General features: G+C 45.7%; 1 protein-coding gene and 1 pseudogene across 2 annotated transcripts in view; both read right to left on the reverse strand.

The window, feature by feature from the left end:
• FAM124A (family with sequence similarity 124 member A) overlaps window positions 1–25741 on the reverse strand; it is a 171062-nt gene that overhangs the window by 102992 nt on the left and 42329 nt on the right. The window lies entirely within an intron of this gene.
• Window positions 17441–23010, reverse strand: LOC139436606 (A-kinase anchor protein 10, mitochondrial pseudogene; annotated as a pseudogene).

Genomic DNA, 25741 nt, shown 5'->3' on the forward strand with positions numbered 1-25741 from the left:
TGTCACCCTGTGCATTGCAGGATGCTTCTTGGCAACCCTAGCCTCTGCACCACTAGATGCCGACTGCACCCCCTTCCAAGTACAACCACCAATGTCTCCAGACATTGACAAATGTCCCCAGGCTGGGGGAAGGTGTCAAATTGACCCTATTTGAGAACCACTGCTAACCTTTCATGCAGTGGAAACATAATGCCTGTTATGGTTAGGTTCATCTATCAACTTGGGCAGGTGATGGTGCCCAGGTGTTTGGTCAAGCAAGCACTGGCCTGTTTGCTACTGTGAGGACATTTCATGGACGTAAGTCATCAGTGAGCTGATTGCACCTACGGCTGATTACATCTTCAGTCAATGGAGGAGACTGCCTTCGACAATGCGAGATGTCTCATCCAATCAGTTGGAGGCTTTACAAGGAGAAGTGATGATTTCAGAAGTCGGAAGAGAGAATTTCCATCTCTGCTTCAGACTGCCAGCTTTCCTGGAGAACTCATCGAAACCTTCATCAAAGTTCCCGCTGCAGCCTGCCCTATGGAATCTGGACTCAGGCATCCCCGCAGTGATGTGAGGCAATTTAATAAAATCTCATAATATTTACAGGTATCTCCTGTCAGTTCTGTTTCCCTAGAGAACCCTGACTAATACAATGCCCTTGCTTCAACTCAGGATTCAAGCTTTTGTGGTAATGCCTTCCCATCACTTTTTTTTTTTTAATTTTAAAATTTTTAAAAAAGATATTTAGATTACATAATTATTACAAAAAAATACAGGGAATTCCCATGTGCTCTGCTCCCCCCACTGCCCACATTTGCCCCTTAACAACATCCTTCGTTAGCGTGGTACACTCACTGCAATTGATGAACACATTTTAGAGCATTGCCACTAAGCATGGATTATAGTTTACACTGTAGTTTACACTCTCCCCGCCCCCCCAATTCTGTAGGTTATGGCAAGATATATAATGGCCTGTATCTGTCATTGCAGTGTCATTCAGGTGATTCCCAAGTCCTGAAAATGCCCCCATATCACACCTGTTTTCCCTCTGCCTCCGCTCAGAACCTCCAGGGGCCACTGCCTCCATATCAACGATACAGTTTTCTTCCATTAGAACCACAATAAGTCTACAGTAGAATACCAGGAAGTCCACTCTAGTCCACAGTTCATTCCCCAATCCTGAGGATTATGGGATGGAGATGCCCACTCCACCTCCAGTTGAGAGGGGGCTGCAGTCCCATGTGGGCAATGGTCCCCATCACATCTTTTTTTTAAAAGATTTATTTATTTATTTATTTCTCTCCCCTTCTCCCCCCCAGCCCGGTTGTCTGTTCTTGGTGTCTATTTGCTGTGTCTTCTTTATCCGCTTCTGTTGTCAGCAGTACAGGAATCTGTGTTTCTTTTTGTTGCGTCATCTTGCTGTGTCAGCTCTCCGTGTGTGCGGCGCCATTCCTGGGCAGGCTGCACTTCCTTTCATGTGGGGCGGCTCTCCTTACGGGGTGCACTCCTTGCCTGTGGGGCTCCCCTACACGGGGACACTCCTGCGTGGCAGGGCACTCCTTGCGCGCATCAGCACTGCGCATGGGCCAGCTCCACACGGGTCAAGGAGGCCCGGGGTTTCAACCGCGGACCTCCCATGTGGTAGACGGACGCCCTAACCACTGGGCCAAGTTCGCTGCCCCCATCACATCTTAAATCAAATTTTTATTTTATAAAGCAGTGTATGGACTTGGTTCTAATAGCAAAGTAGTTCTACAAATCTTACAATAAAAAAGGAAGTTTCTGCCTTCGGCCCTGAGTCTCACTGCTTAGAGCAGTGCCGTCCGGTGGGATGCTCCACAGGGATGGCCATGTTCCACCTGTGCTGTCCACTGCGGTGGCCAGGGGGCCTCAGTTCATAGATGAATGATACTCTTCAACACGTTTTTTTCTTAGGAGGTACCAGGATTGAACCCAGGACCTCGCACATGGGAAACAGGCACTCAACCACTGAACTTACACCTGCTCCCCTCAACAAATTGTTTTTAAAATGAAAAAAAGAAGAAGCCAAAACAAAATTAAAAAAAAACCTCACTGACAGTGCTACTGCAAGCTGAGCTAGCCGACCAGATCTTCCAAGGAACCACACCCAAGCAGCGGCAATACCAGGGAGTCAGGTCTATGAAACGTTAAAAAAAATTCCCTTGGACTTGCACCATGTATATTCATGCCACAGACTACTGCCAGTCATCACCTTCCCCTCTTAACCACCCTCAGCTTCTGCCACCTTAGGATCAGCAAGTGATGACCCTGGAAGAAATTCCCAAGATAGATGTTCTCATGAAAATATGTCAAGAGGAAGAGAAATGAGAGTGGAATTTATCACATCACTGCAGCCAGTGGTGTAAGGTCCTGGCTACACATAAGAACTTCCTGGGGGAAGTGGATTTGGCTCAACCGATAGAGCATCTGCCTACCACATGGGAGGTCCAGGGTTCAAACCCAGGGCCTCCTGACCCACGTGGTACTGGCCCACATGCAGTGCTGATGCACGCAAGGAGTGCCGTGCCACTCAGGGGTGTCCCCCTTGTAAGGGAGCCCCACGCACAAGGAATGCACCCTGGATTGAGAGTCACCCCACTCGAAAAAAGTGCAGCCTGCCCAGGAATGGCGCCACATACACAGAGAGCTGATGCAGCAAGATGATGCCACAAAATGAGACACAGATTCCCGGTACTGCTGACAAGAATGCAAATGGACACAGAAGAAAACACAGTGAATGGACACAGAGTGCAGACAATGGGGAGTGGGGAAGGTAGGGGAGAGAGCGAGAGAAAAAGAAAAATTACCCCGGAAGCTTAAAAAATATCCCACCTGTGTAGACTGAACTATGCACCGCAACAGAAGACGTGGTCTCCATCTAAATCCACGTCCTGGTGGGTGGGAAGCCGTGGTCAGCAGGACCCTTTGAAGATGTTATGAGGGTGTGGACAACCCAACCAGGGTGGCCCTTAATCCATATTACTGGAGGCCTTAGAAGGAGAGGGCCACAGAGAGGAGCAAGACTCTGGAAGTGAGCGGAAACCAAGAGCAGATACAAGGAGGGAGAGGCGGGCCATGTGATGGCAGGCAGAGATGCCAGCCAAGGAATGGCAAGGACCGCGGCAGCCAGCTCCAGAACGTGACCATCCTCCGGGAGAAAGCAGGGCCTTGCTGATGTCCTGAGCTGGGACTTTTAGCCTCCCAGACTGGGAGCCAATAAATGCTTGTTACTTAAGCCAATCCTTGTGTGGTATTTGTTGGCAAATTAAGGCACCACCCGAGACCAGCTGAAACACAGTCTTGAGGGTGGGCCCGGGCATTGGTTGCAATGGCTGCCCATGTGATTTTTACCCCTGGGTTTCAAAGTTTAATGCAAGTAAATCCAGCAATTCCTCTTTTGATGTTTAGGTAGATCATTCATTATGAGTATATTGGTCAGGGTTCTCTAGGGAAACAGAATCAAAAAGAGATATCTATAAATAGTCTAAGACTTTATAAAATTGTCTCACATGACTGTGGGGATGCACAAGTACAGATTCTGCATGAAGGCTGCAAACCAGGGGCTCCAATGAAGGTCCGATGAAGGTCCTTGATGAGTTCCTAGGAGACGTTGGCTGTCCAAAGACAGCTGGGAAATTCTCTCTGCATGCTGAAATCACTTCCCCTTTTAAGGCATTCAACTGATTGAATAAAGCATCACTCGTTGCTGATGGCAATGTCCCAGGTTGATCGTAGATGTACCTGTCTATGCAGTAGCTGTCTATGCAGTAAGGTCACCGATAACTAAAGTCCTCCAGTGTCCTTGTATTACAATTAGCTCAGTGCTTGCTTGACCAAACAACTGGGCACCATACCTGGTCAAGTTGACATGTTAGCCTAACCATCACAATGAGCTAGCCAAATGAGGGCATACTGTTACAGGGAAAGTTTAAAGGTCTGGTAACTTGAAATAGGAGAATTCATCTACTAAGATGTTAAATGCCGCTCTAGGTGAAACTGAAGGGTAGAATGACGGACCACAGCAATGACCAGCTCCATTAGGACCTGGATGATTTTTGGTCTATTAATACCTGCTGGTGTTGATGGTTTTTGGTCAAGAGGGTATGAACAGGAAGAATTATGCAGCAGGTTTTATTATAAATGCCGATGCACATTACTCTGTTCAAGCTGCCTGGGTGATTTTAATATGCAGCCAGAAATGGGACCTCTGGTTTAGGTCAATACTCCAATTTTCCCTTACGCCTATTTATTGAGTCTGAGGCACTTACATACTTCTATGGCTACTGGAAGAGGTATGCTGAATGACTATAAACTCTTCAAATCTTTAAAAAACCTCCTTCTTGGTCTCTGTGAGGCGAACTCTTGAGACTGTCCAGCTACAAAACTCTGTGAAAACCAAGACCCCCAAAATTGTGCCTTGTATAATTTACGGTGAGAGAGTTAGTGAGGCAAGCAGCATTAGCACATAGGAACATTTTTTCCTCTTTGTTTTACCCTTCACTATTAATTAGATTAGCATTCGATTTTTCCCCTTTTAATAAAATCAGTTTCACTAAAGTACTAACTTGTCCTCTCAATTAAGCTTTGTCTGGAAAAGTGATATGGATAACAGAAATTCTGGAGAATGAGCTTCTACCATCATATTGCCTCTCTCTCTCTATATATATACATATATTTACTTTGCTCTTACCTCCAAATCTGCTTTAGCAACAAACCTTGCTTTTTAGCCTGGATCTCCATCAGTTCCAACCATTCCTATAGTTTCTCTAAGTTTGCTCTGATGGCATTCTCCATGAACTTACTTAAGACTGACAGAACTGTTGATGTGCTTGTAATGCTGATGCCAGGAACACCAGGCTGCCTCCACTGGAAGTCAGCCAACTTCCAACAAAGACCCAGGCTGAACAAAGCTCTGTCCAGCCTTTTCAGAGAGCAAGGACATCACCATCATTCTAAGTTCACAAGAATAAGGACAGAGCTAATCTTTTCCAAAAATTTGCCTAACTGGGAAAAACGTTGATCGCTGAGATCTTAACAATGCCTCTAGTCCGCAAATAGAAATGAAGCCAGCACCTCAAAGCTCCATGGATTAATAAGAAGCACACCAGGACGATGTCAAGAAGCCAACATCATTGTTATCCACAAAGCACCCGTATTCATGCCAGAGTCCCGTGTGGGCTTTCTTGGGTAGTGAAAATCAAGTGAAAACATAAAAGTATTCTTTGAAGGGAATACTATTTATTGCAGACACAGATGCAGACACAAAAGGCCCTGAGGATGGGACAACATGATAGGTGTTCAACAAGTATGTCAATTAACTAAGCGTCTTCACCGAGTACAAGGTGGGATGCAAGTGTCTGTGTGTTGTGAAATGAAGACGAGGTGGTTTTAGCTTTGCGTCTTCAGATATGGCAATGACCCGATGTGTGGTCAGTTGGCCGTTTGCCTGAAGAAGAGCCAGTTATCTTGTAGTGGTTTGAAGCTGCATGTACCCCAGAAAGGCATGTTCTTCAATTTAATCCATTCCTGTGGGTGTGGACCCATTGTAAGGAGGACCTTTCAATGAGACTACTTCAGTTACGATGTGACACACCTCAATCAGGATGAGTCTTAATATCATTACTGGAGTCCTTCATAAACAGAATGAATTCAGAGAGAAGAGGAAGCCACAGAAGCAAGAAACCCAGAAGAGAAGGGAGACATCAGCAGATGCTGCCATATGCCTTGCCATGTGGCAGAGCAGCCAAGGATCGCTGGCAGCCAGTCTTTGAAAGGAAGCATCACCTTGATGATGCCTTGATTTGTCATTTTTCTCAGCCTCCAAACTGGAAGCTAATAAATTCCCATGGTTAAGCCAACCCATTTCATGGTATCTGCTTTCAGCAGCCTAGGAAACTAAAACGCACCTTAACCTGCTGGGGATTTCAGGGCAGGAGGTGGATTCTGGGTCTCGTCTCACTGCTTTGAGTTGCAGAGACTCTTCCAGGGGGACAAGGCCAATTTCCACAGGATGGAGAGCCCAGAATAAACAAGACCTCTCCCAGGACACCGCTGGTGAGGGTGGGCCACCATAACATCCCACTGACCCCAAAACAGCCCAGTTCAGTAGCTGAGTCTCTGGACCTCCTGAGGTCTTGGAGGACAGCTGCCCCATGCACTTGGCATAGTCCTGATTAAACTAACCTTCCTTTAGTTACTCAGGGTAAGGTCTATGTAACTAGTTAAATTCTGGAGCATCCATGTAGGTTCTGGGATCTCCTTGAGGGCAGCTTTTGTGATAGAATAAACTACTTTTAAAAATATTCAATTAATTGAAGCTACAGTTTCAAGCTCACCTTTTCCTTAAACTTCCTGATTTGAGTTCAACTCACAAATCTTATTATTTTGTTGATAAAGCTAGCAAATGTTAACTATTAGTAATTATTTTTTAAAAGGGATTTGCAGTTTAATTTATTAAACTAATTTCCTTAAACACTCTAAACTTCTTTTATAAATTTAATGTACTGGTTTTCTTTTTAAGTAGTTCTGTTGACTGATTAGTAAACAAAACCTTTTAAGTACAAACTAACTCTTGTAAATCTAATTAAACACAAACATGGTGAATATGAAATTCTCTGAAATGTTTCAATGTTACAATTTTACTAAATTTTACTCTTATGCCTTTAAGTTAACTTAAAATTGCAAATCTACATCAATTCAGCTGCATGTCAAGTTGGAATTAAAAGACTAACTTCTTACTGAAGTAAGCCAAATTGTCTAAAACTATTCAAATTCCTAAAATACCAAAGATGAACAAATTATTTCTGAACCAGCACAAAAGTTATTACTATTACCGGTTTTATTTACCTTATTAGTTCTAGACCTACTTCTAAATTTTCCTGGGATTACAACATAGCATCCACTAAGGAGATAATGTCGTGAAAGAATTTGGGGTTGTGCTTCCAGCTGCACCAGACTGTGCACACACAGCAATAGCCACCAGAAAGTGATATCCAGACTTGGAGGTTTTCAGTGAAATCCTTCACAACAAGGAGGAACAAGTAGGGCCCTCTTGAATGGTTCTGAAATTTAAAGGGGTTGTTTTATTTCTTCTCTCCTGAAAAACTTACTCAGATAGTGGCCAACTTCCATCACTGCTTCTTTAGCTCCTCATTCCTTTGTTTCTCTAAAGATATTTAACTTTGACCCAGTTGGATCCTGCCCTTCTTTCCAGGCTCCATTGCCTCTGCAGTCCCCTCTGATGACCAGATACTCCAGAGCTAATGAGGGTGAGGCTAAGGTGGACCTGGAGGCCACTGACATGTCCTGCGAATCTGGCCTTCAAGGAGTAAGAGCAAGAGCAGTGGGGCAAGTAGAGAGAGGCAGGTTCAGAAAAAGACTAACGCTGTTTACAGCTTGGCTTGCAATATCATCAGACTTAAGTGGATTTTGGAAAGCAATTTTCTTTACTGGCTTCTGGGGTCTCCAACATGGCACCCTCCTGAGCCATTCTTGGTCTCCTCCCAGGTCCCAGCTCTACATGTTCATTTCACATGGACCTGTTCCCACCACCCAAATGAGGGAACCAAGGGTGGACACCTGACCTAAAGGAAACCAATTAATAGGCTGGGCTGAGCCAATCAGATTCTCCCTCCCAAACCAAGACACACAGTTGAAGGCTGCCACACCAATGGAGTTGACTCAAACCTATCTCCTCTGGTGAGAAGAATGTTAAAGACCTTTTTAAAACATTAGGAAAAGATTATAAAGGTGTTTATTCCAAGCCCTGGAAACGTCCCCCTTGATCCCATTTACTATTCCTTCACTATTTTCGTTGCACTTTTCTGTAGCCCTTTCACAAGATGGAGAGCAACACTGGATTTTGTCCTCTAAGATGGAGGGTTGGTCTTCGGGTTGTCAGTCTTCTCTCTCATGGCAGGGCAGTTTCCTCTATGTGGTGGGAAACATAGCTGCTGACCACTCTCAAGCTCGACAGTTCAGAGCTTCAGCCACCTGGAGGGAGACTAATTTCTTTTTTTCCAATACCAGTTGCCAAATTTCCAATTGATACTGGGTGCCCAGACAGCCCTAGGCAAATTAATACAGGGAAGGGAAGTGGGCTCTCCACAATGGGCTGCTGAGCAGGGGACACCTTGGTTGTCCCCAGTATGGAGCTGAGCTAACATTAATGGAAGGACATGTCACCCTTGCACTGCAGAACATGGCTCAGACAGTTCAATATTAGACTTTCTCTTCTTTTAAATTACCATAACATATATCTCTCTATATAATGCACAATTTCCCATTTTAACCACTGTTATGTGTACACGTCAACGGTATTCGTCACAGTCGCGATGCTGTGCCATCATCACCACTCTGCGTTGCTGAGACTTTCTCATGACTCCAAGAGAAACTCTGCACCCAGCAAGCAATAACTTACCCTGGTCTCTGGTATAACTGCTAATTCATATTCTGTTTCTATGAATTTGCTTATTCTAGATATTTCATATAAGTGGATTCGTATTTGGCTTTCTTTTAAACAGAAAAGCACATTTCTCATTTGCATTCAACTTGTTTGAATGTCTTTTGAGTCAGAAAAGGAGAAAACCCTTTTAAAAGTCCTCTTTACATGCAAGCTATGTGACAAGAAAGACGGCCACCTAATTTCCTGGAAATCTGTAGGAAAAGAACAGGCAGCCAAAAAGCCTGGCAATGTGGGTGGGATTACAGCCTTGCCGTTCTAGTATTTTCTTTGCCTCTTTATTTCAGGAAGACATTCTTTAAGTTCCAAGGGAAAAATAGATTTAACCTATCTACATTTTCCAACAACAAATATTTCCGATAAGCAATAAACTAAGATCAGGCCAAAAAGAGATACATTTTAGAATTTTCAAAATCCTGTTCATTTCCTCCAAAGGAGGTTTATCCACATCTTTCCAGCAGTTTTTGGTCTGTATTTCACGTGACCCTTAGACTGTGAGAATTTTTACTGCTTAAACTGAAAATTCTCAGGCTTTGAAGGTTTAAAATAAGTGTTTTGAGAAACAGAATCAGCCTCGTTTTAAAAGATTTACAGAGCAGACTGACGGTTGACTCCACCTCCCTGTCCCAGAGCACCAGCTAACACCCTGTAGAATTAATATTCGGTCTATCGCTTACTGTCCCTCTTCTCCTTCTATAATAGTATGTAGATTGCACAAGCCAGCGATTTTTGTCCGTGTTGTTCACTGATGCACTTTTGAGCACAGAGCAGGCACTCTAAAACTTGGCTGAATAAACAACTGGTTAAATTTAGGCCTGATTTCAGCTTCTCATGTCCTAAAGATTACAGGTCTGGGTTGGAGTCAAGAGCTGCTGGAAGGATTAATTACTTCCGCAGCTGCTACGCAGGACTTCTCTCATTCCCAAGTGCCAACGAGAGGGCAGCTGTGCAGGGTAGGGAAAGCAGAGGGTCCTGCGCGAGCGGAGGCTGCCACGTGGCACCACGGGGCCGCTGCCACTGCCCGAGCCTGGCCTTGCCTCGGACAGTGATGACGGCCAGGTTTTCTGGTCTTGCCACTCCCATTCCTCTTCAGACACATTTGTACAGTGGCTTTAAACTTGCCATCTTGTTCAAGGCAGCTCCTTGATCTGCACGGTCTCACCACCTTCTCCTACAGCGTGGTTGCCGAGCTCTGCCCTTTGGCATGAACGAACAGCCGCACTCGCACCACCCGAGCAGGGCTGCGTCCTGGCTGGCTGCAGGGGCTGCGGCGGGATGGGTGGCTGCTGGGTTCCTAACGCACAGGGTGCAAGTGCAGTCTTAGGCCCCCGACTGAGGAGTGGAGGAGCGTTGTGCCGTTTCCTATTTCACCCAGGATATGACAGCTTTTATATATTCTAAGCAAAAACGTGGCCATGTCTATTCAGTGGGCTCCCCAGGAAAACACTTCCCTAAAAATGGCAGAAAATATGTGCAACTATTTCCAACTTTTATTATAAAATGTTTTAAATAGGGAAGCGGCTGTGGCTCCATCAGCTGGGCTCCCGTCTACCACACGGGAGGCCCTGGGTTCGCGTCCTGGGGCCTCCTTGCGAAGGCAGGCTCGCCCGCACACTGCAGCGCACCGCCAGGCCCACAAAAGCCGCGGAGCGCCGCCCAGCCTGCAAAAGCGCAGCGCAGCGCTGACTCAGCAAGGTGATGCAACAGCAAAAATGGGAGATAAGCAAAAAAAAATACGAAAAAGCCATGGGGGTGGGGGGGGGGAGGATAAGAATGTTTTAAATAAACAAAAAATGTTGAAAGCATAGTACAGTGAACACCCTTATACCCCCACCTAGACACAAGTGTTATTTGATCTTATTTCCTTTATCAACAAACATACGTACATATATAATATATATATTTATCATGATTATCTTATCTGTATATATGTATGTATGAGACTATGTACATGTAATAGAAGCTATATCAGCTTTTTGCTGAACGATTTGAAAGTAATTTGTGGCAACCATAATATTTCATTCCTAAATGTTTCAGCGTGTGTCTTCTATGACTAAGGATGTAAATACATTCATTACCTGAGATGCGCACTTCTGCACATGGACCAAATAAGTGTCTTAAATTTTTGTATCAGGCAAGAAAGGTTTTTCTTTTTAAACTTTTAATTTTGAAATAATTTTAGACTTACAGGAGAGTGTAAAAAATACTACAAAAGCAATACACAGAACTCCAATATACCCCTACCCAGACTTACCACTTTTAACATTTTGCCACATTTGTTTTACATGCCATCTCTTTTCTCATCTATCAATCATTCATCCATCTCTCTCTCTCTTTCCCATCCATCCATCCATCCATCCATCCATCCATCCATCCTTTATCTTCTAAACGTTTGAGAGTAGGTTGCCTACATCTCACTCCTTGAACACTTACACTTTACTGTATATTTTCCTAAGAACAATGTTACTAAGGTAACCTCATTAAGTTATCAAATTCAGAAAATTTAACATTTATATATAGGATACAGTCCATATTCTATTTTCTCAATTGTCCCAATACACGATCCAGTTCAGGAACACGGATTGCATGTAGCTGTCAGTCTCTTTAGTCTCTCCTTTTCAATTGTGGAAACATGTACACAACATAAAATTTCCCAGCTAAACCACTCTTAATTATGCAACTCAGTGGGATTCATCACATTCAAAGTGTTGTGCTATCCTCATTACCATCCATTACCAAAACTTTTCCATCACCCCAGACAGAGACCCTGGCCCATTATGTATTAACCCCAGTCCCCGTCCCTGCCACGGTGGATAGCCTATCCCTTACTTTCTGCCTTTATGAATTTGCATATTTTCGTTATTTCCTGTGAGTGGAATCATACAATATCTCTCCTTTTGTGTCTGGCTTATTTCACTCAACCTGATGTCTTCAAGGTTCATCCATGTTGTCACATGCATCAGAACGTCATTCCTTTTTACAGCTGGATGTATGTATCTACCGCGTTTTGTTTACCCGTTCATCTGTTGATGGGCGCTTGGGTTGCTTCCACCTTTCGGTTACTATGAATACTACTGCTGTGAACACTGGTGACAGGTATCTGTTCAAGTCCTTGCTTTCAATTCTTTTGGATATAAAACTAGAAGTGAGGGAAGCGGACTTGGCCCAGTGGCTAGGGCATCTGTCTACCACATGGGAAGTCTGCGGTTCAAACCCCGGGCCTCCTTGACCCGTGTGGAGCTGGCCCATGTGCAGTGCTGATGCACGCAAGGAGTGCTGTGCCATGCAGGGGTGTCCCCCGTGTAGGGGAGCCCCATGTGCAAGGAGTGCACCCCGTAAGGAGAGCCGCCCAGCGTGAAAGAAAGTGCAGCCTGCCCAGGAATGGTGCCGCCCACACACGGAGAGCTGACACAACAAGATGATGCAACAAAAAGAGACACAGATTCCCGTGCTGCTGACAACCACAGAAGTGGATAAAGAACAATACGCAGCAAATAGACACAGAGAACAAACAACCATGGCAGGGGTGGGGGGGAAGGAGAGAAATAAATACATAAATCTTTAAAATACAAAAACAAAAACAAAACTAGAAGTGAGATTGCCAAGTCATATGGTAATTCTCTGTTTAACTTTTTGAGGAATTGCTAAACATTTCCAAAGTGGTGTACCATTTTACATTCCCTCCAACAACATAAAGGGTTTTTATTTCTCCACATCCTCACCAACACTTATTATTTTCTGTTTTTTACATTTTTAAAAAATAGCCATTCTGGTGGGTATAGCATAGTATCTCCTTGTGGTTTTGATTTACATTTCCCTGGTGGCTAACAACGTTGAGCCTCTTTTCATGTGCTGATTGGCTATTTGTATATCTCCTTGGGGAATGTCTATTCAAGGCTTTTGCTCATTTCCCTGGCGGCTAACAACGTTGAGCCTCTTCTCATGTGCTGATTGGCTATTTGTATATCTCCTTGGGGAATGTCTATTCAAGGCTTTTGCTCATTTCCCTGGCGGCTAACAACGTTGAGCCTCTTCTCATGTGCTGATTGGCTATTTGTATATCTCCTTGGGGAATGTCTATTCAAGGCTTTTGCTCATTTCCCTGGTGGCTAACAACGTTGAGCCTCTTCTCATGTGCTGATTGGCTATTTGTATATCTTCCTTGGGGAATGTCTATTCAAGGCTTTTGCTCATTTCCCTGGCGGCTAACAACGTTGAGCCTCTTCTCATGTGCTGATTGGCTATTTGTATATCTCCTTGGGGAATGTCTATTCAAGGCTTTTGCTCATTTCCCTGGCGGCTAACAACGTTGAGCCTCTTCTCATGTGCTGACTGGCTATTTGTATATCTCCTTGGGGAATGTCTATTCAAGGCTTTTGCTCATTTCCCTGGCGGCTAACAACGTTGAGCCTCTTCTCATGTGCTGATTGACTATTTGTATATCTCCTTGGGGAATGTCTATTCAAGGCTTTTGCTCATTTCCCTGGCGGCTAACAACGTTGAGCCTCTTCTCATGTGCTGATTGGCTATTTGTATATCTCCTTGGGGAACGTCTATTCAAGGCTTTTGCTCATTTCCCTGGCGGCTAACAACGTTGAGCCTCTTCTCATGTGCTGATTGGCTATTTGTATATCTCCTTGGGGAATGTCTATTCAAGGCTTTTGCTCATTTCCCTGGCGGCTAACAACGTTGAGCCTCTTCTCATGTGCTGATTGGCTATTTGTATATCTCCTTGGGGAATGTCTATTCAAGGCTTTTGCTCATTTCCCTGGCAGCTAACAACGTTGAGCCTCTTCTCATGTGCTGATTGGCTATTTGTATATCTCCTTGGGGAATGTCTATTCAAGGCTTTTGCTCATTTCCCTGGCGGCTAACAACGTTGAGCCTCTTCTCATGTGCTGATTGGCTATTTGTATATCTCCTTGGGGAATGTCTATTCAAGGCTTTTGCTCATTTCCCTGGCGGCTAACAACGTTGAGCCTCTTCTCATGTGCTGATTGGCTATTTGTATATCTCCTTGGGGAATGTCTATTCAAGGCTTTTGCTCATTTCCCTGGCGGCTAACAACGTTGAGCCTCTTCTCATGTGCTGATTGGCTATTTGTATATCTTCCTTGGGGAATGTCTATTCAAGGCTTTTGCTCATTTCCCTGGCGGCTAACAACGTTGAGCCTCTTCTCATGTGCTGATTGGCTATTTGTATATCTCCTTGGGGAACGTCTATTCAAGGCTTTTGCTCATTTCCCTGGCGGCTAACAACGTTGAGCCTCTTCTCATGTGCCGATTGGCTATTTGTATATCTCCTTGGGGAATGTCTATTCAAGGCTTTTGCTCATTTCCCTGGCGGCTAACAACGTTGAGCCTCTTCTCATGTGCTGATTGGCTATTTGTATATCTCCTTGGGGAATGTCTATTCAAGGCTTTTGCTCATTTCCCTGGCGGCTAACAACGTTGAGCCTCTTCTCATGTGCTGATTGGCTATTTGTATATCTCCTTGGGGAATGTCTATTCAAGGCTTTTGCTCATTTCCCTGGCGGCTAACAACGTTGAGCCTCTTCTCATGTGCTGATTGGCTATTTGTATATCTCCTTGGGGAATGTCTATTCAAGGCTTTTGCTCATTTCCCTGGCGGCTAACAACGTTGAGCCTCTTCTCATGTGCTGATTGGCTATTTGTATATCTCCTTGGGGAATGTCTATTCAAGGCTTTTGCTCATTTCCCTGGCGGCTAACAACGTTGAGCCTCTTCTCATGTGCCGATTGGCTATTTGTATATCTCCTTGGGGAATGTCTATTCAAGGCTTTTGCTCATTTCCCTGGTGGCTAACAACGTTGAGCCTCTTCTCATGTGCTGATTGGCTATTTGTATATCTCCTTGGGGAATGTCTATTCAAGGCTTTTGCTCATTTCCCTGGCGGCTAACAACGTTGAGCCTCTTCTCATGTGCTGATTGGCTATTTGTATATCTCCTTGGGGAATGTCTATTCAAGGCTTTTGCTCATTTCCCTGGCGGCTAACAACGTTGAACCTCTTCTCATGTGCTGATTGGCTATTTGTATATATCCTTGGGGAATGTCTATTCAAGGCTTTTGCTCATTTCCCTGGTGGCTAACAACGTTGAGCCTCTTCTCATGTGCTGATTGGCTATTTGTATATCTCCTTGGGGAATGTCTATTCACGGCTTTTGCTCATTTCCCTGGTGGCTAACAACGTTGAGCCTCTTCTCATGTGCTGATTGGCTATTTGTATATCTCCTTGGGGAATGTCTATTCAAGGCTTTTGCTCATTTCCCTGGCGGCTAACAACGTTGAGCCTCTTCTCATGTGCTGATTGGCTATTTGTATATCTCCTTGGGGAATGTCTATTCAAGGCTTTTGCTCATTTCCCTGGCGGCTAACAACGTTGAGCCTCTTCTCATGTGCTGATTGGCTATTTGTATATCTCCTTGGGGAATGTCTATTCAAGGCTTTTGCTCATTTCCCTGGCGGCTAACAACGTTGAGCCTCTTCTCATGTGCTGATTGGCTATTTGTATATCTCCTTGGGGAATGTCTATTCAAGGCTTTTGCTCATTTCCCTGGCGGCTAACAACGTTGAGCCTCTTCTCATGTGCTGATTGGCTATTTGTATATCTTCCTTGGGGAATGTCTATTCAAGGCTTTTGCTCATTTCCCTGGTGGCTAACAACGTTGAGCCTCTTCTCATGTGCTGATTGGCTATTTGTATATCTCCTTGGGGAATGTCTATTCAAGGCTTTTGCTCATTTCCCTGGCGGCTAACAACGTTGAGCCTCTTCTCATGTGCTGATTGGCTATTTGTATATCTCCTTGGGGAATGTCTATTCAAGGCTTTTGCTCATTTCCCTGGCGGCTAACAACGTTGAGCCTCTTCTCATGTGCTGATTGGCTATTTGTATATCTCCTTGGGGAATGTCTATTCAAGGCTTTTGCTCATTTCCCTGGCGGCTAACAACGTTGAGCCTCTTCTCATGTGCCGATTGGCTATTTGTATATCTCCTTGGGGAATGTCTATTCAAGGCTTTTGCTCATTTCCCTGGTGGCTAACAACGTTGAGCCTCTTCTCATGTGCTGATTGGCTATTTGTATATCTCCTTGGGGAATGTCTATTCAAGGCTTTTGCTCATCTTGCTACTGAGTTGTAGGAGTTCTTTATATAGACTAGAGTTAAACCATTATCAGATAAATGATTTCTAAATATTTTCTGAAATTTGTAGGTTATCTTTTTTTTTTATAATGTCCTTTGCACAAAAGGTTTTAATTTTGATGAAGTACAACTTGTGTTTTAAAAAAATTTTTTTAAATTATTATCTTGTCTCTCTTTTTTGCCTCTGCTTTTTGGTGGCTGTCTAAAAATCAACTGCCAAATAAAATAGCCTGAAGATTTTCCCCTATGTTTTCTACTAGGAGTTTTATGGTTTTAGCTCTTTTATTAGGCTGTTGGTCTATTTAGAACTAATTTTTTATAGGTTGTGAGGCAGGGTCAAATATCATTCTTTAGCAAGTGGATACCCCATTTTCCCAGCACCATTTGTTGAAGAGACTCTATTTTTATCTCACAGGGTAGACTTAGCAGCCTTGTCAAAAATCAATTGGCCATCGATGTGCGGGTTTATTTCTGAACACTGAATTCGATTCCATTGGTCTATCTGTCTGTCCTCAAGCTAATAACACACTATTTCATTACTGTAGCTTTATAGTAAGTTTTTAAATCAGGCAGTGTGAGTCTTCCAACTTTATTCTTTTTCAGGATGTTTTTGCCTATTTGGGGTTTGTTATTACCCTTAAGTACCAATTAGATATTAGCTTTTCCATGTCTGCAAAGAATGTTGGAATTCTGATTGGGATTGCATCTATTCTGTAAATTGCATTTGGTAGTACTGATATCTTAATTGAATTGTATTGCGTATCCTTCCATTTATTTAGGTCTTCTTTAATTTCCTTCAGTAATGATTTATAGTTTTCCACGTACAAATCCTTTACATGCTTGGTTAAATTTATTCCTTGATACTTTATTCTTTAAGTTGTTTTTTTTAAAAAATAATTCATATATATATATTTTTAAAATCAAACACAATTAAATAGAATATGGTATAAGTACATGAATACTTCAGCTTTAGAAGAATAACGAGCGGTACATAGTACCAAAACCACACACAGCCTTTTTGCTTCTTCTGTGGATGAAACACTGTGCCTCTATATAATCAAAATATTGCAGTGGAATAAATTCTCGATTCATTCAAGACTTTCTGAAGGACAGAGGTGATTAATAATTATATATATATTTATATATTTTTTTGCAAAGTCTGAGCAAAAGCAGGAACTCCTAAAAGAACTGTCTTTCCCCTCAGGCAAACACGTGCGGTGAGGAAGCCTCAGCCCTGCAGCGCTGGAGGAGTGAGCTCGCCCTGGGCAGCCCTGCTGGGGGCCTCTGCGTCTAGATGCAGAAGCCAACTCAGCAGGAGCACAGGGAGTGAGTTTCTCACTGTCCTAGAGACAGAAAGAAAAAAGGCCACCACCTGCAAACTGCCCAGCCTATAGCAAAGAAAGGGGGAGGCAGTCAGAGTTGAGTTCTTCTCCCCACCCCCTTCTTGGGAAAAAACCATACAGTCTGGGAATAAACATTTTGATCAAGCTACCTTGGGGGAAACACTGGAGGGATGGCTCCTTTCTTTCTTCCCCCGTGCATTCTGAAGGGAATGCTAGGTAACTGGAGTGCAGAACAGAAGAAGAGCTAGAGCTCACGCGCCACACAGATTTACCCTTTCCTTAGCAGAGGGCTACCCTGGGAAAGGCTGACTTTTTGGATACTGCATCTCAGGAGAAAATAAAGTGTGAAAATGACATACTGTCACCAAAGGGAAGGACAGTGTCACGGAGTCTTTCCCGTGACCTGTCCGCTTCCTTCTAGATGACTGCCTCTGTGAAGGAAGAGCGCCCAGTGCGCCCCCGCCTTCCTCCACTGAAGGAAAACCACCCGCCAGCACTGCACTGCTGCTCTGAGCCACCTGGCCCTCGGTGGGCAGACTCACCTTTTTGTCTGAGGAGGATAAAGCAAAGCATGCACCTATGGTACCTGCTTGACGATGCTCTAAAGGAAGTGCTGCATCAGATACCAGCTCTGTGCCTATCTGCCTCCCACAGCATTTTTGGCCCCTGTCTAGCCTGGTGGGCTAAAACACTCTCACGAATGGGCTATTGCCATTGGAAAACTAACAATTTTCTAGCAATGTAAACATGCCACTTAGCCTCTCTGTGACTTTCACTGAGTCAACATCATGTGCATCAAATACATCTACACGTTACTCGGTGTTAGGGGAGAAGTCTTGAATTGTCTGCCATTCTTCTTTGGGAACAACAGTGACAGATCAGTGAAAAGAAATACAGTGCTTTGTTTTCATTGGCTGTGCTGAAGAATCCAGCCAAAGGAAAAAAGTTCTCTTAGTTTTCAAAAGCAGATTTCCTCTATCTCAGGCTTTGAATCATAGCTTTGTGGATTTTTCTAATAGTTGTCCATACTGTGCTTGTTGCATAACATCGCCGACTATCATCTCGGCAATCTTCCAAGCTGGCTCTTCTTGGGCCTCATCAGTATTTCCTTGCACCCACTTCTTCATAGCTTGTGAGAACACGGATCCTTTTGATTTCTTCACATGAGGTTCAGGCTCAGATTCTCGGATGAATTGCCCAGGTCACTGACTCTTCCAAAGGTCATCTTCCCTGCATGTGTCCGTTGATAGAAAGATTCTGGATCCAGACTTGCAGCATCTACAATTATCTCACTGGACTGAGCAGAGCTGTCAGATGTGCCCGGGTGAGACTCGGCAGGACGACCAGCACAGCCATGGGCAGAAAGAGAAACATTTCCTCCCAGGAAGGAGTCTCCTCCAACTGAATGGATGAGGTCATTCAGATACTTAAAATAAAGATTGCTGGACAAAAAGCCAGGCAAAAGGGCCTTCTCCATGGTTGTTCAGGCCTGACGTAATGGAGTTGTGAAAGAGTTAGGGAAGGGTCCACCTTCCCTGCAGATGTTAGAGTCAATTTCCAATCGGATATGTCATCAAATCCAAGAGGATGTGTGGCTTGGAGAGAGAAGTACCTGTCATATAACCTCATGGCATCGTTCTGTGCCTCTTGTCCATCATACTGGCCCTTTTTGGCAGCAAGCCGAGACTGGAAGTTATCTGCTGCCAGAACTGTAAGATAGTCTCTGCATCCTCTTTTTCCATGTACTCAGAGAAGTGAAAGAGGGCTGACTCACAGAAGAGAATGTCAGCCAGGTAAACAGTTCCACTGGTCAGCACTTCAATCTGGTATTTACAGAAATGGTGACTTTGCAGAAACTCACTAAAGTGCTCTTGGTCTATTGCACTAAAGACAATGGACTGTGCCAAGACAAACCAGCTGGGATCCACCTGTCCATCTTCTCCACACATCTTGGCTAGATGTCATTTTTCATTGCTTCTGTAATTGGTGCTGGTTTAGCAGCATCTGGAGATACATATTTGGTCAAAGTGTCCACTGCATCTTGTTCCATACTTTTCATTAGTTTTTCTGATAAATCTTTTAGTGGGAAAGAGGGACTATTTCTACTGGCTTCTATAAGTCTAGAGGATTCTTGGTTGTCCATGGACACCTGATGAATTCCTGCTCTGGCCATTTCAAGACGGGAAGAATGGGCATCGCCACATTTCTGGGAAAGCAGCAGGTGATGCTGAGTGTTTTTAGTTCTGTCAGTCAGGTCACTTCCTTCTGATTGAGTCACAAGCCACTGGGCCGAGCTAGACTCCTCCAGTGGCTTGTCAAGAGACTGGGTTACAAAAGATGCTGTGCGTTCGTGCTTTTCAGATGGCGAGACAGGCTCAGCCAATGAGCTCTGCTTCACTGTATCCAGACTGTGTGCTCTTATTCGGGACCAGCTTGCAGAGTGAAAACTTTCAGCCTCTAGCCAGAACGTAACCAAATGCTCCATTCCACGAAGTTCCAGGAATTGAATGAAATAAGGGAGGACAATAGTATCATGTAAGCCTCGCTCAAGGGTCTTTGAAAGACTTGATTTGGTCTCTTGAGTCTGGTAATCCAGACAAGATCTGCCAGGGTCCCCAAAGTGAGCAGCCTCCGTGGGGCGTGGCTGCTTCTTAAGGGCTGCATCCTGCTGCTGGAAAAGGAATCCATGCTGGCAGAAATGGCACAGCCTCCAGCAAGGCATGATTTTTGGTGCTTTTTTGTGGGGAATGTACGGATATTGAAGCTTTAACCAGTTTGACAACTGAGGTCTTCTCTTCTTTGCTTTTCACTTTCCGCGGGAAGAAGGACATGGCAGGGCGGGGCGGGGCGGGGGGCGCGGGGGGACTGTCACAGGGAGGGCCCGGCTCTCCTCCTTCAGCAACCGGCCCGGACTTCTGGGTCCGCAGCGGCCGCCACACTAGCCCCAAAACAGCCTCTTCTTCCGGGTGTGGGACCCACCGCCTCCCCGAGATGCCCAGGCAGCTCCTGCCGCCACATTGTCAGCTGAAGTTGCTATTTTAAATGCGATTGTTTTCTCGATTTCCTTTTCACATTGTTCACTGCTGCGTATAGACCACCAATTTTTGTGTATTGATCTTGTACTCCACCACTTTGCTGAATTCATTCGTTATCTCTAGCAGCTTTCTAATAGATTTGTTTTACTTTTTCCTTTCCAATTTGGATGTCTTTTATTTTTCTTGCCTAATTTCTATGGCTATCATGGGAAGGTTTTTTTTGGTGTGTGTGGTCTGGAGAAAGAACTCCAAAAATGGGAAGCTGTGGGCAGCCTCTGAATGTAGCTCATGGCATTGCCACCTCTGTGTATCTGAATCCTTACCGCGCCACTTGGAAGCTCTGTGGTCTGGGGCAAATTGCTTGCTCTCTCTGAAGATGATGGTGGTGGTGACACCGATAATAACAATGGCAACAACACTTAATGTTCTTACTGTGTGCCAGCAGCTATTCCAAACCCTTTAAATACAGAAAAAAAATTATCTTATAATCTAACATTTCCCCTTTTAGTCATATTCAAATATATATTTCAGTGTCATGAATTACATTCACAATGTTGTGCTACGATCTCCACTATCCATTACCAAAACACTTCCCACCCTTTCAAATAGGAACCCTGTACATTTTAAGCCTTAACTTCTCATTTCCTACCCACCCCATCTCCTGGTAATCTATATTTTAAATTCTGACTCTATGACTTCGCTGATTCTAATTGTTTCAAATCAGTGCGATTGTACAGCATTTATCCTTTTGTGTCTGACTTCTTTCACTCAACACAATGGCTTCAAGCTTATCCGTGTTGCCGTAGGTATTGGGACTTTGAGCTTTTTTATGGCCCTCCCCCGAGGGCCACTGGGGGGTCCAGCGCAGACTCCACCACAGGGAGGCGGGCGTGGTGGTCACCGCGGATGGGGTGAGAAGCCGCGCGGTTCTGCCTGGGCTCTGGAAATCAAGTTTCTTTTTTTTTTTAAAATTAATTAATCAATTAATTTTTATTTCTCTGACCTCCCCCCCCGTTGTCTGCTCTGTCTATTCAGTGTGCGTTCTTCTGTGTCTACTTGCATTCTTGTCAGTGGCACCAGGAATCTGTGTTTCTTTTTGTTGCGTCATCTTGCTGTGTCAGCTCTCCGTGTGTGCGGTGCCATTCCTGGGCAGGCTGCACTTTCTTCATGCAGGGCGGCTCTCCTTGAGGGGTGCACTCCTTGCATGTGGGACACCCCTGCGTGGCACGGCGCTCCTTGCGCGCATCAGCACTGTACATGGGCCAGCTGCACACGGGTCAAGGAGGCCCGGGGTTTGAACCGCAGACCTCCCATGTGGTAGGCGGACGCTCTATCCGTTGAGCCACATCCGCTTCCCTGGAAGTGGAGTTTCTTGAGAGAGGAGGGCTCACCAACGACTCTGACATTTTTGGCCTGGGCAACTGAAGAATGGACCTGCCCTTCCCTTAGTGTCCCTCAGGACCATGGCCCTGGGCCTGCAAACATGCCCTGGCCTCTGAGCCTTGGCTCCTCAGGGGCCCCCGAGGCTCCCTGGCCCCTCATCTGGGCTGTCTCCCCAGCCTCCAGCCCCCCATCCTGTGTGTGGTAACAGCCGCCACTTACGGGCCTGCTGGGAGCACCTCAAGGCATTCTCTAAACGTAAGGGCTACTGTCCTCAATTTTCAGATTGGAAACGGCAGCTGGGCGCGGGAGGGAGTGCGCCCGAGGCGACTCCATGGGCGACCGCGGGAGCCGACAGCAGCCGCGTCCGCCTGACACCCCCCCGGAGTCCTGAGGACCTCGCCCTGCAGTGCTGAGCTGGGACTGCCTGCGGCCTGCTGCTTCCCCAGGGGAGGCTGGCTGGACGGCTTGTCGGTGAGCGGTGGGCAGAGGCCCCCCAGGGCGGGGCCGTGACCAGGCACAAGAGCTCCAAAGGGTCATGGTCCATTGGAGAGCCCAGCAGTGGGCCCTCCTCCCCCTCAAATTCATTCATTTATTCAACGACACACAAGCAAAGAGATAAATACACACGACAGTTCAGAGAGTGACCACAGTGTGGTCAAGTGAACCGTGTATCCCCTCGAGAGACTTGCCCTTGACCTCAGCGCATGCCCGGGGGTGTGAACCCAATGTAAACAGGACCCTCGGAAGAGTTCCAGAGGCGCGGCTCCCTCGCCAGGGTGCGCCTGGAGCCTATGGCTGGAGAGCTTTAGAAGTGGAGGAAATCTGGATGCAGTGGGTGAGAGGGGGCCACAGGGAGAAGCTGGAAAGCGGTGGAAACTGGAAGAGCAGGCACAGGGAGAGAGGGATGGCAGGCAGGGAGGCAAGCCAAGGCATCCCAAGGACTCCTACGGCTTTGATGAGAAAGCATCACCTTGACGACGCCGTGGTGTTGCCTTCCAGACCGTGAGCCGACAGCTCTCGTCAGAGCCGGCCCGCTGCAGCGTGTTTATCAGAGCATCCTGGCCATGGAGAGAAGGGGTGAAAAGAAAAGCGAGGTGGCGACAGAGCGCTGCGGTGAGGGAAGGGGAGCTACTGTCCACAGCGTCGGCAGGGAAGGTCCCTCTCCCACCCGAGCGATGAGAAGGAGCATGCAACGTGAGGACCTCGGAGGGTCTCGTCCCAGGCAGCGAGATCAGCGAGTGCAAGGTCCCGAGGCAGAGGCAGTGTGCCGCATCCGAGGGGCAGGGGGCAGGCCGGTGTGGAGGAGGCAGCGGGAGCGGGGAGGGAGGGCAGGGGGAGGCAAGGCCGGCGCGGGCAGGGCGGCGACGCAAGGCTCAGGTCTCGTGGAGATCTGGACGCGCCCGCCAGTGCGACAGGAAGCCCTGGACAGTCTGATCTCGAAAGAGACGGGGGCCCACGCACCTTGTGTGAAGCCGCACATAACACACGCACACACACTTCTGCTTGGGGTCCAGGGACTTAGTGAAGAATCTCAGCTGGAGAGTCTAGATCTACAGGCGGCGCTAGTGGGAAGAGTGAAGTGAGATTTACACACCACACTTGCTTCCTCTCCACCCATGGTCACCTCTGCACCTACCTGTGCAGTTCTGAATGATAACCATGAAAAGCCCGTCTCTACTTTCTTAAAAAACCAGCCTCTGGGGGAGTGGAGGTAGCTTGAGCGGTTGAGCGCCTGCTTCCCCCATCCAGAGTCCCAGGTTAGAGCTCTAGTACCTCCTAAAACAATAGTAACAGCAAACAAACCAAGAAACCAACTCAGGGAGCCGATGGAGCTCAGTGGTTGAGTGCCAGCCTCCCACATATGAGGTCCCGGGTTCATCCTGGCCTGGGTACCGCAAAAACAACGACGACAACAAAACTGAGCTCCGGAGCCCATGCCAGCCCCTCATCGCATCCACACCAGCACCCGTCTCCCCTCCGCGTGACGCTCACGTTTCCCTTATTCCAGGATTCACCAGTCTGCTCCCTGCATGGAGAAGACAAGCAACGCAGCCTGTGGGGGGGTTCAAAAGCGCTGCATGAGGACAGCCCAGGACTCTGCCGAGCACGTCGCTTCACTTGTAACAATGATCTGTGTCACGGTTTCTTGCCTTTCAAATCTTACTGAAAACCTTACATTTAAGGTCACTTTTTCTTCTGCCTTGTAGAGGAAACAAAGAAGAGCTGTTGGCCGTTTCCTGTGGAAAACAGTCTTCCACAGACGGAGGCACCATTTCTACTTTAAAGACAGGGAACGACCCGCTTCCAACATTCCCAGGCTGGACGTGCAGCCAAGTTCCATTTGGGGTCTTCAGTCTGCTCTGCTCTGTGTGCTTCCCAGGGTTTCTCCCTTCTCTCGTGGCTGGGTCAAAATGGTAGCTGTCATTCTTTCTGTTTCTGCTTCCCTAGCAAGATGGTGGAGATCCACCCTGGGTCATGCCTCACTGATGCAGTCCAATCAAAGGCACTAAAGTGATCTAATCAAGCAATCCAATCAAAGGGTCCCTTGATGCAATCAAAGAGCCCCACACCCACAGGGATGGATTAGTTTAAGAAGGTGATCTTTTCTGGGATTCACAAAAATCTTCAAACTGTCACAGGAGGCTGGAAGTCCTAAATCAGCAGGCTACACTACCTTTGAAGCATGTAGCATTTCTACAACCACCATCATGTCACCATGTCCAAATTTCCTCTGCTTATAACTATTCAGTCATTTTGGATGAAGGCCCCCTTGAGTCAGTTTGGCCTCATCTTGGTAGGATCTTAGAAGATCCTATTTACAAATGAGTTTGCATTCATAGGATTTGCTGGGGACATAGCATGGGGGCATATTTTCCCCAGGACTCAGTACCGGAATATTTGTGCATCTAATAAGCATGGTTTATTTTTACCGCACAGACTCTGCATCATATCATTGATGATGTTTCCATTTTGGTTTTGCTGCTAGAGGACTCAAAGTCACATTTGCAGCCTATTTCTGGACAGTGCTGTCCAATGTAACTCTCTGTGATATGGAAATTTTCTGGTTCTGCACCATCTGATACAGTCACTAGCCACATAGGGCTGCAGATCACCTGCAAGGGGGCTACTGTGACAGAGGAGCTGAAGTTGAATTTTATTTCATCTTAACTAAAATTTTAAATATAAATGACCACCTGGGCTAGTGGCTACGGATCAGACAGTACAGATCTTGGAATCATAGAGGAAATGACTTGCATTTAGGATATGAACTCCACACTTGGGTCATCCTACTTTCCCATCAATATTTTCCCTCTACTTCAGACCACTTCTGTATTTAATTGTTTTATTGATCTTCTTATGTGATATGTATCTTTGTCAACTGTATTAAATCTTTCTTTTAAAAATGTGGTCTACTTATAAATACAGAAAAAAAGAGAGCATAGCCATATTCCCAAGCTCTTGTGAATAGGCACCTTTTTATTCTCCCTTCCATGCCATCTGGAGAAGCTAATATGCTTATTTAAGGGGTGGGAGTGCAGGGGTGACTGACGGAGGTGACGTTCTGTTTCTTGATCTGGGTGCTACTTACACATACGTTCAACGGGTGAAAATCATCGGGCTCTCTATGTATGACCTGTGCACTTCTCTGTATGTATAGTAATCATATTATTCTTCAATAAAAGTTTAAAAACATGTAAGGACGACTTACTACGTTCAAGGTGTCAAGTCAGTTTAGTTCTAGGGGATATGGAAAGATTCATAAAACATGGTCCTGGGCTCCAGAAAGCTGTCCTTGAGCATCGTGAGCAAGAGTACAAATTTCCAGGAGGCATTTTCCTGCGGGATCTCAGGCAACTCCCGATGCTGGCAACTCCCCGGCCTGGCCCCACTTTCTCCCACGGAGGGTCAGGCCGAGAAAGACAGAGAAGCGCGCTGTCTTTCCATCGCCTCAGACCTTAGTAAAATCATCTCCAGAGTCTTATGAGGGACCGAGTAGTTCCCAGGAAAAAAAAAATATCTCAGCTTCTTTCCTCCAGAGGAATTAGACTGGAGGGAGGAGAGCCCCGAAATATGGAACGTAAGTCAATGGGGGAGGGATCAAGAAGTGAAAGACAATCTATATTTTAAGAAAGCACCGAAAAACTATTCAACTGAGGGTTTTAAAATTTTATTTTACTAAATAACTCCCATCCAGCCAAACAAAAGCATTCATCTTAAAGACCGCAGTGGAAAATAAAACTTGGGAAACATATACTGCTGAGGAGCATATGGAGAAAAAGGTGTCCTCTCAACTGTGCCCTCACCCCGTGACTGAAATATCTTAATTCTGCCAAAAACAGAAACATAAG

Source organism: Dasypus novemcinctus, chromosome 15 (assembly GCF_030445035.2).
Source record: "Dasypus novemcinctus isolate mDasNov1 chromosome 15, mDasNov1.1.hap2, whole genome shotgun sequence".
Classification (NCBI taxonomy): domain Eukaryota; kingdom Metazoa; phylum Chordata; class Mammalia; order Cingulata; family Dasypodidae; genus Dasypus; species Dasypus novemcinctus.